The 12,146-nt window shown below is 39.9% G+C and overlaps 1 pseudogene; it reads right to left on the reverse strand.

Moving 5' to 3' along the window:
- The window catches only part of LOC135533580 (galectin-4-like), a 29,262-nt pseudogene extending 22,880 nt beyond the window's left edge, over positions 1 to 6,382 (reverse strand).
- Positions 6,383 to 12,146: the final 5,764 nt, after the last annotated feature.

A 12,146-nucleotide genomic window follows, 5' to 3' on the forward strand; every position in this document is an offset into this window, starting at 1 on the left:
AGTCTGACCCTAACCAATACCCAACTATGGTCTGACCCTAACCCATACACAACTATAGTCTGACCCTAACCCATACACAGTACCTATCACTATATCTACACAGTATATATCACTATATCTATACAGTATCTATTACTATATCTATACAGTATATATCACTATATCTACACAGTATATATCACTATATCTATACAGTATCTATTACTATATCTATACAGTATCTATCACTATATCTACACAGTATATATCACTATATCTATACAGTTTCTATATCTATATCTACACAGTATATATCACTATATCTACATAGTATATATCACTATATCTATACAGTATATGTTACTTTATCAACAAAGTATCTATATCTATACACAATCTATATCTAAACACTATCTATCACTATATCTATACAGTATCTATTACTATATCTACACAGTATCTATATCTACATAGTATCTATCACTATATCTATACAGTATCTATTACTATATCTACACACTATCTATAACTATATCTACACACTATCTATATCTATATCTAGTCTGTGTAGCCTAGTGGTTAGAGCATTGGACTAGTAACTGGAAGGTTGCAAGTTCAAATCCCCGAGCTGACAAGGTACATAATCTGTCGTTCTGCCCCTGAACAGGCAGTTAACCCTCTGTTCCTAGGCCGTCATTGAAAATAAGAATTTGTTCTTAACTGACTTGCCTGGTTAAATAAATTAAAAATTAAATCTATACAGTTTCTATCACTATATCTACACAGTATCTCTATCTATACAGTATATACAGTATCTCTATATCTGACCTGGTAACCCTCCTGGTTAATGATGATAACCATCTCGAAGGCGTCTCCCTTGCTAAAAGGCATGTTGTGGATCTCCTCCTCGGAACCCCATTCCCCTTCCTGGCAGCTGTTGAACACCACCTTGTCCCAGTTGTCGAGCGAGGGCTGAAGTGAAAGCCGATATCACTGCCCTCAGATTCTCCACACTGCAAGTTCATGTTGAACCTAGAGGGTGTTAGAGAGGACATAGAATGAACAGAGCGGACAACAAATAACATCGGTAGGAGTCTGGAGTTTTTCTCACCATTTGAGCTGACCAGACAGAACTCCAGAGCCCTAGTAATGTCAGGGATAAACGGCTTATACATGTTAATTGAAATGCATTCCAGGTGACTACCTCATGAAGCTGGTTGAGAGAATGTCAAGAGTGTGCGGCTGTCATCAAGGCAAAGGGTGGCTACTTTGAAGAATTTCAAAAATAAAATGTTTTCATTTGTTTAACAATTTTCTGGTTACTACATGATTCCATCTGTGTTATTTTATAGTTTTGATGTCTTCACTATTATTCTACATTGTAGAAAATAGTAAAACATTAAGAAAAACCCTTGAATGATTAGGTGTTCTAAGACCTTTGACAGGTAGTGTATATATATCCATAAGAAATTATGCTGATTCATGATTTCGACAGACTGAGAAAAGCTCCCGGCCAGTCTGTCTCATCCAGACTTCTGACACGTTCATTACTATAGGATAGCTGGAGATCAAATTTCAATATACATTTTTGGGGGGGAAATGTCAGAGAGACAGACATCAAGATCTTTTCAAATCTCCGCTGTTGAAAACTAAATGTTAGTCTAAAGGAAATTTGAGATAATGTCTAGATGCTTTTTATAGTGGAGATCAGGTGTATAAATTGCCTGGCTGGGCTGATGAGACAGTGGATTGTGCAGTCAGATGGAACAGAGGAAATATTAATTTCAACATCATAGATTCAGCCTGTGGTAACTTGTCGAATAGACAACGGCCTGAATGCGGTTTTAACCAATCAGCATTCAGGATTAGACCCACCCGTTGTATAAAAATGTCATAACACATGTGCTCTCATTATTGCTTTAATTAATGCCCATTCTAGAATGCTCTTCTAGCCAATCAGAAACTAGTATTCAACAATGCTGTGTTTATAAAGTATTTTCCTGGTTACCGTTACATGGTCAGATATAAACTGAGGCTCTTACTGGCCAGGTAATAACTTTTCTAACATAGCTGATATGACTGACTGTGGTCTGACATTTTCTGTGTTGACTAAATTATTATTAGAGAGCACTTCATGTAGTATAACAGGCTTCAATATTGGTGCACAATTTCTACTGAACATATCATAGGGGACGCACAAGGTACTCTTCTCTCGGGAACAACCCCAGTATATACCACACCAAGCCCACGGGACCTTATCGTTCAGGTCACATTGTGCTCTTTGAGCAAAGAATAACTGTTCTAACATAACTGCTGTGAAATATACAGCTGAATATTCTGTACTGAACTCAACACTGTCACACCCTGATCTGTTTCACCTGTCTTTGTGCTTGTCTCCCCCTCCACCCCCCTCCAGGTGTTGCCCATCTTCCCCATTATCCCCAGTGTATTTATACCTGTGTTCTCTGTTTGTCTGTTGCCAGTTAGTTTTGTCCGTCGAGCCGAAGAGCGTTTCCCCCCCCCTTGCTCAATGTCTTTTTCTATAGTTCCTTTGTTCTAGTTTTCACGGGTTTGACCATTCTGCCTTCCCTGACCCTGGGACTGCCTGCCGTTCTGTACCTATTGACTCTGATCTGGATTATTGACCTCTTGTCGTTTTGCCTGCCCCCCTGTTCTAGTAATAAACTTTTCTACTTTGACACCATCTGCATCTGGGTCTTCCCCCTAAAACGTGATAAACACATCGACCATTGATGCAATTCTAGGTAATTTATTTTGTAATCGAACGCTAATTTACATAAAACAATAAGGAACATAAGCACAGTCTAAGAATGTGTAAACAAATTCCCTTGTTGTCGCCCAAACGTTACAAACTGATCACGTGTAGCATGCCTCCAATCCTCAGAGGTTGTGTGTTTCTCACCTGGTGATCTCGTGAGGGATGACTCCCTGGATGTAAACAGACATCCCTGATCTCAGCCCGCCGTAGATGGGCCCCACATAGGGGATACTCTGCACACAACACACAGTAAGAACCGTTTAACAACTATACACAAGTAGAGATGCAAGGCAGTCTGGGAAATAATAACCGTTTAACAACTTTACACAATTATAGATGCAAGGCAGTCTGGGAAATAAGAACCATTTAACAACTTTACACAATTATAGATGCAAGGCAGTCTGGGAAATAATAACCATTTAACAACTATACACAATTATAGATGCAAGGCAGTATGGGAAATAATAACCATTTAACAACTATACACAATTATAGATGCAAGGCAGTCTGGGAAATAATAACCATTTAACAACTATACACAATTATAGATGCAAGGCAGTCTGGGAAATAATAACCATTTAACAACTTTACACAATTATAGATGCAAGGCAGTCTGGGAAATAATAACCATTTAACAACTATACACAATTATAGATGCAAGGCAGTATGGGAAATAATAACCGTTTAACAACTTTACACAATTATAGATGCAAGGCAGTCTGGGAAATAATAACCGTTTAACAACTATACACAATTATAGATGCAAGGCAGTCTGGGAAATAATAACCGTTTAACAACTATAATTGTAGTCAAGCTCAATTACTACAAGCTCAATTACTACAAGCTCAATTACAAGTACTACAAGCTCAATTACAAGTATTACAAGCTCAATTACTACAAGCTCAATTACAAATACTACAAGCTCAATTACAAATACTACAAACTCAATTACAAGTACTACAAGCTCAATTACTACAAGCTCAATTACAAGTACTACAAGCTCAATTACAAGTACTACAAGCTCAATTACTACAAGCTCAATTACAAGTACTACAAGCTCAATTACAACAAGCTCAATTACAAGTATGATTTCTGCACTCTGGATTGGTTCCAACATGTTTTTGAACACAGTTACTGCGGTTTTCCTTGCTATTATGATGATAACACTACATAACCTGTTCTGCCGGTTCATGCCTTCAAAGATGTTCCAATGCCAAAAACATGACCAGATCATTCACACATTGAGGATTACGCCTACTTCCTATCAAAACAGATGTGTCACATTTCTAGTTTATCCATAACTTATTTCTGCTTGTAGCAGGTGGCGTTTACAGGAATGCTTTTCTCTCACATTATTTCAGGAGAAAATGATTCTACGGCGAGGAGTGTAATGCAAGGCAAGATGTCCTTGGATGAATATCGACAAGATGCATAACCAACATTGTTATGTACATTATTGGGCTAGCCCCCACCCTTCGTATTAACACCGTACAGGGCTCGAGCTTGGCGTCCTGAACTCATTAGGAACTGGCCTCTCATCTCATATAGATATCCATCTATGGCAAACAGAAAGTGTTAATTTTTTATTTATTTTTATCTATGAAATATTTTACATTTCCTTTTATAAACTATAAATCGATCGCTGAATATGCTAGAGCAACGAAACAACTCTCTCCTGCGGCACTAGGATTAAAGATGGTGGATTTTAAATGAAGATAGTCGATTTATCATGCTTTTCCGCATAAACTCATGGTTCCGCCATAATATCTGGCATGCTCATGCCAGAGAGGGAACAGCTGGCACTGGTCTACTTATTGTCCCCTCCCCGCTCGCCCCGCAATGACCAGAATCAATTTGCAACTGAGATGTCTCGCTCTGGGGCACCGATGGGTGCAGAGATACTGGATATCATGATGAGCTGCTTAGGTTTCTGCCATAACAATGGGATTCGTTGTCCACGGAGCGCAACGGCGGGTTGTCAAGCTTCCCGCCTGTTTCCTCTCTTTGGATTGGTGGATACATCTCGCTCTTTTAAAACATTTTTTTATTTTTATTTAAATATATATTTGATGAGCGATGTTGATGTCAATGGCCTATATTCAATGAAGAGTGAGATTCTATGCCGAATGACCATGCATCGACTTCTCGAATTTCAACAGTGACAATTCTAATATATATATTTTTTCCAAATTAATCAACCTCATGAATATGCATAGACTGTCTCGAATTACAACAGTGACAATTCTAATATATATATATTTTTTCAAATTAATCAACCTCATGAATATGCATAGACTGCCTCGAATTTCAACAGTGACAATTCTAATATTTTTTTTTTTCAAATTAATCAACCTCATGAATATGCATAGACTGTCTCGGATTACAACAGTGACAATTCTAATATATATATATTTTTTCAAATTAATCAACCTCATGAATATGCATAGACTGCCTCGAATTTCAACAGTGACAATTCTAAAAAAAAAAAAATCAAATTAATCAACCTCATGAATATGCATAGACTGTCTCGAATTTTAACAGTGACAATTCTAATATATATATATTTTTTTTTTCAAATTAATCAACCTCATGAATATGCATAGACTGTCTCGAATTACAACGGGGACAGCTCTGATATAAAGTGTTTTTTTTTTTTTCAAAGTTGCCAGGATGTCACTTGCATCACACTTATATCAGTACGAACAACCTAAACATTACCAAACGTCTATTAGATTAACTAAGCCTCACATATCAAAATCGCAATTCATTTTTATTTTATTTTATCTTTGACTAAATACGACACTCTCTCACAAAAAAAAATAATACTCCTAATTTGTTTAATAATTTGATAATGATCCGCTTAACGTGGATAGATTTTGGACGGAGTAAAACGCTCTCGTTTCGCCTCTTCCTCCCTAATCACAGGGTCGTCGATGACGTAGCGTTCAGCAAGGAGCTGATGGAGAGCAAATTAAATGTTAGGTGGGACATCGCAGCTTTAGGTAGAGTCAGATTTCACAGCCATAGTCACATAGGCGAAAGCGCTATATATGATGCGTACAAGACAACTGCAAACTATGGAGAAAAAAAGACAAAAAACTCTGACTGTGACAAATATTTTGGAACGTTCATCCAACTCGGAATTCCAAATCGGAAAACTCAAGCATCTTTCTAGAGCTCTGACATTCCGACCTGAAGATCTTTGACGTCATGATTTGACCTTGTTTATCTCTTAAGTTCCCAGTTGTCTTGAATGCCCCCATACTCCAAAGTCCATGAGAACTAGGGCTATCTCTGAATGCAATCCATTTCGATGTACGGGGTCCACAGATTGATATATAAGCTAAAATGTTGGTTGGAACCGGTACCAGAACCGTTACTTCCCACTTTAAGGGAGTTTATATCCCAAGACGGTACATAGAGTAAAAGTGTAAAAGTGAATGAAGAACGGTAGATCCAGACAATATCTATGATATCTGTATACACTAGACAAGGAGACGTGCTACTCACAGGGTTGTAGACGGGCTGATAGCCAGGTGGAGCAACGAACATGATGGCTGTCACTCAGAGATCCACAGACAGACAGACGGAGAGACGGAGGAGAGTCGGAGAGAACAGGAAGCGGTCGCTGCTGGTCTTATAGGGAAAGAGAACCATGGGAGGGGAGGGGCTGATTAAACAGGTTAGACAGAGTTAGAGACAGAGCTGGGTATGGGGAATGGCCTGGACCCATATTTTCATACCTGGCCTAGAATACATTCTTTCCCGGAGCTACCAAACGTGTAATGTGATGAACTTGAAAAGCTATGAAAAGCCAACTGACAATTACTCGTGAGGTGCTGACCTGTTGCATTCTCGACAACCACTGTGATTATTAAATATTTGACCCTGCTGGTCACCTATGAACATTTGAACATCTTGGACATGTTATGTTATGATCTCCACCAGGCACAGCCAGAAGAGGACTGGCCACCCCTCATAGCCTGGTTCCTCTCCACCAGGCACAGCCAGAAGAGGACTGGCCACCCCTCATAGCCTGGTTCCTCTCCACCCGGCACAGCCAGAAGAGGACTGGCCACCCCACATAGCCTGGTTCCTCTCTAGGTTTATAATCTCTACCCGGCACAGCCAGAAGAGGACTGGCCACCCCACATAGCCTGGTTCCTCTCTAGGTTTCTTCCTAGGTTCTGGCCTTTCTAGGGAGTTTTTCCTAGCCACCGTGCTTCTACACCTGCATTGCTTGCTGTTTGGGGTTATAGGCTGGGTTTCTGTACAGCACTTTGTGACATCAGCTGATGTAAGAAATGCTTTATAAATATATTTTATTGATTGATTGAACTTTACCTGGTCTAGATGGTGTTCTTGCCAGGGCTAGGTGGTGTTCTTACCTGGTCTAGGTGGTGTTCTTACCTGGTCTAGGTGGTGTTCTTACCTGGTCTAGGTGGTGTTACCTGGTCTAGGTGGTGTTCTTACCTGGTCTAGGTGGTGTTCTTACCTGGTCTAGGTGGTGTTCTTACCTGGTCTAGGTGGTGTTCTTACCTGGTCTAGGTGGTGTTACCTGGTCTAGGTGGTGTTCTTACCTGGTCTAGGTGGTGTTCTTACCTGGTCTAGGTGGTGTTCTTACCTGGTCTAGGTGGTGTTCTTACCTGGTCTAGGTGGTGTTCTTACCTGGTCTAGGTGGTGTTACCTGGTCTAGGTGGTGTTCTTACCTGGTCTAGGTGGTGTTCTTACCTGGTCTAGGTGGTGTTACCTGTTCTAGGTGGTGTTCTTACCTGGTCTAGGTGGTGTTCTTACCTGGTCTAGGTGGTGTTCTTACCTGGTCTAGGTGGTGTTCTTACCTGGTCTAGGTGGTGTTCTTACCTGGTCTAGGTGGTGTTCTTACCTGGTCTAGGTGGTGTTACCTGGTCTAGGTGGTGTTCTTACCTGGTCTAGGTGGTGTTCTTACCTGGTCTAGGTGGTGTTCTTACCTGGTCTAGGTGGTGTTCTTACCTGGTCTAGGTGGTGTTCTTACCTGGTCTAGGTGGTGTTACCTGGTCTAGGTGGTGTTCTTACCTGGTCTAGGTGGTGTTCTTACCTGGTCTAGGTGGTGTTCTTACCTGGTCTAGGTGGTGTTCTTACCTGGTCTAGGTGGTGTTACCTGTTCTAGGTGGTGTTCTTACCTGGTCTAGGTGGTGTTCTTACCTGGTCTAGGTGGTGTTCTTACCTGGTCTAGGTGGTGTTACCTGGTCTAGGTGGTGTTCTTACCTGGTCTAGGTGGTGTTCTTACCTGGTCTAGGTGGTGTTCTTACCTGGTCTAGGTGGTGTTCTTACCTGGTCTAGGTGGTGTTACCTGTTCTAGGTGGTGTTCTTACCTGGTCTAGGTGGTGTTCTTACCTGGTCTAGGTGGTGTTCTTACCTGGTCTAGGTGGTGTTCTTCACAGAAATGAAATGAAAATGAAATGAACATGTCATGTCACTTTAGAACTGTACTGAAAAGAAATATTTCATAACTTTACATTTCAGTCAAGGAAAATTACAACAAATATTTGTATTTTTTTTAAACGCAAGATTAAATAATGTATTACTTCAACAGGATTTCATGTATTGCAAAGAGGAAATAGCATTGGAGCTCCTAGAGTGTGGCTTTCCCTTTTCTTTTTTGTATGCAAATAGCAGCATTTGTAATGCAAATAGCAGCATCGGTTTTACTCCATACGATCTACCAGAGTTTACTGTATCAAATCAAATCAAATCAAACTTTATTAGTCACATGTGCAGAATACAACAGGTTACGGTGAAACCCTTAACCAACAATGCAGTTCGATAAATAGAGTTAAGAAAATATTTAACAAATAAACTCAAGTTTTTTTTAGTTTTTTTTTTAAGTAACACAATAAAATAACAATAACAAGCATATATACAGTTGGGTACCGGTACAGAGTCAATGTGCGGGGGTACAGGTTAGTAATGAGACTATATATAGGGGTAAAGGTTAGTAATGAGACTCTATACAGGGGGTACAGGTTAGTAATGAGACTATATACAGGGGGTACAGGTTAGTAATGAGACTATATACAGGGGTACAGGTTAGTAATGAGACTATATATAGGGGTAAAGGTTAGTAATGAGACTATATACAGGGGGTACAGGTTAGTAATGAGACTATATACAGGGGTACAGGTTAGTAATGAGACTATATACAGGGGTACAGGTTAGTAATGAGACTATAGACAGGGGTACAGGTTAGTAATGAGACTATATACAGGGGTACAGGTTAGTAATGAGACTATATACAGGGGTACAGGTTAGTAATGAGACTATACAGGGGTACAGGTTAATAATGAGACTATATACAGGGGGTACAGGTTAGTAATGAGACTATATACAGGGGTACCAGGTTAGTAATGAGACTATATACAGGGGTACAGGTTAGTAATGAGACTATATACAGGGGGTACAGGTTAGTAATGAGACTATATACAGGGGGTACAGGTTAGTAATGAGACTATATACAGGGGGTACAGGTTAGTAATGAGACTATATACAGGGGTACAGGTTAGTAATGAGACTATATACAGGGGTACAGGTTAGTAAAGAGACTATATACAGGGGGTACAGGTTAGTAATGAGACTATATACAGGGGTACCAGGTTAGTAATGAGACTATATACAGGGGTACAGGTTAGTAATGAGACTATATACAGGGGGTACAGGTTAGTGATGAGACTATATACAGGGCTACAGGTTAGTGATAGGGCTATATACAGGGGTACAGGTTAGTAATGAGACTATATACAGGGGTACAGGTTAGTAATGAGACTACATACAGGGGGTACAGGTTAGTAATGAGACTATATACAGGGGTACAGGTTAATAATGAGACTATATACAGGGGGTACAGGTTAGTAATGAGACTATATATCTATTTCTATTATCTTTGATCTTCATGCCTCTTGTACCTGATTTACTTTATTTGTTGTTTTTATAGGTATGTTATATATTTACTTGTTTGATTACTATGGCACTTATTTGAATACTATGTCACTTATTTGAATACTATGTCACTTATTTGATTACTATGTCATTTATTTGAATACTATGTCACTTATTTGATTACTATGTCACTTATTTGATTACTATGTCACTTATTTGAATACTATGTCACTTATTTGATTACTATGTCACTTATTTGAATACTATGTCACTTATTTGAATACTATGTCACTTGTTTGATTACTATGTCACTTATTTGAATACTATGTCACTTATTTGATTACCATGTCACTTATTTGAATACTATGTCACTTATTTGAATACTATGTCATTTATTTGAATACTACGTCACTTATTTGAATACTATGTCACTTATTTGATTACTATGTCATTTATTTGAATACTATGTCACTTATTTGAATACTATGTCACTTATTTGAATACTATGTCACTTATTTGATTACTATGTCACTTATTATTACCAACTTCACTTCCCTCCTATTGGTTGACATAACTGCAGAGCTCAGATCATCATCATCACCATCATCATCATTACCACCATCATCATCACCATCACAATCATCACAATCATCACCATCATCACCGCCATCATCACGGCCATCATCATCACCATCACCATCATCACCACCACCATCATCATCACCATCACCACGATCATCACCACATCATCATCATCATCATCATCACCATCATCCTCATCCTTCATCCTCATCATCATCATCCTCATTATCATCATCATCACCATCACCATCATCATCATCGCAACCACCATCATCATCATCCTCATCACCATCACCATCATCATCATCATCCTCATCACCATCATCATCACCATCATCACCATCATCATCCTCATCACCATCATCATCACCATCATCACCATCATCACCACCACCACCACCATCATCATCATCACCATCACCATCATCATCATCACCATCATCACCACCATCATCACCATCATCATCCTCATCACCATCATCATCACCATCATCACCATCATCACCACCACCACCATCATCATCATCATCACCATCACCATCACCATCATCATCATCACCATCATCACCACCATCATCACCATCATCATCCTCATCACCATCATCATCACCATCATCACCACCACCACCATCATCATCATCATCACCATCACCATCATCATCATCATCATCATCATCACCATCATCACCACCACCACCATCATCATCCTCATCACCATCATCATCATCATCACCATCACCATCATCCTCATCCTCATCATCATCCTCATCATCATCCTCATTATCACCATCATCATCATCATCATCACCATCATCATCATCGCAACCACCATCATCATCATCCTCATCACCATCATCATCACCACCACCATCATCATCACCACCACCATCATCATCACCACCACCATTATCATCATCATCATCACCACCATCATCATCACCATCATGACCACTTTTTTACCAATGAAAATACGACACGATTGTAGTGTTTCTCTGTTTGAACAGCCTAATATTTATAGTGTTATAAACAAACCCGTTGAAGTTCAATTTATGTTGATTCAGTACAATTACTAATGCATAGGCCATTTCAACCCTCGAATTTAGAATCCCTCAAATCGCATTTACTGGATAAATGAACGTGTATAGGAATATTGTTGTTCGTGTTTGGGTGTTTGCCATAAAGAAGTGAGTACCTGCTTGTATAAAAATATCCTAACTGTTGGTGATTAGGCTAATGCAAGGAATCTTACATGCAAATATATCTCCACATTCTAGTTTGTTCACAAGGTTTAACAGTTACAGTTAGCTAGCTACTTCACACGCTGATATTGACTTTCAGCAGAATATGCTTACTGACATGTTTTCCTTTCAGACTCTGGTGTTGGCGATTGCACTTCCTCCCTCATATGGGCCTCAGTCACCTGGGTCCCACGGAGGGGAGGAGTCAGGCTTGTCTATCACATGTCCCTGTTGCTATGCAGAATATCAGAAAGGGAATATTGTTTCCATAGGGGAACGTGTATCTAGTATGAACCAAGTGAAGGGAGGCGTGAGCGTAGGAACCAATAACATTCCTTCACAGTGTCAGTGTGTCAGCACCTCTCCCCCTAGCCTGAGGGAGGGGAGGGGGGGAAGTCTCTCTTTGGTCCCCTTATCAGGGTGGAGACTAAGTAATGAAATACAGTATGTTCTTTATGTTCTGAACAAAACAGCAAGGTCTTTGTACTGGAGGCCAAGCACTGGCACAGGATGTGTGTGGGGGGGGGGGTTGGTGTTTTGGAACCATTGTACATTATCTCTAAGGTTGCACCTATCCTGACCTGTCCTATCCTGACCTGTCCTATCCCGACCTGTCCTGACCTATCCTGACCTGACCTATCCTGACCTGACCTATC

Source organism: Oncorhynchus masou, unplaced genomic scaffold (genome assembly GCF_036934945.1).
Source record: "Oncorhynchus masou masou isolate Uvic2021 unplaced genomic scaffold, UVic_Omas_1.1 unplaced_scaffold_2471, whole genome shotgun sequence".
Classification (NCBI taxonomy): Eukaryota; Metazoa; Chordata; class Actinopteri; order Salmoniformes; family Salmonidae; genus Oncorhynchus; species Oncorhynchus masou.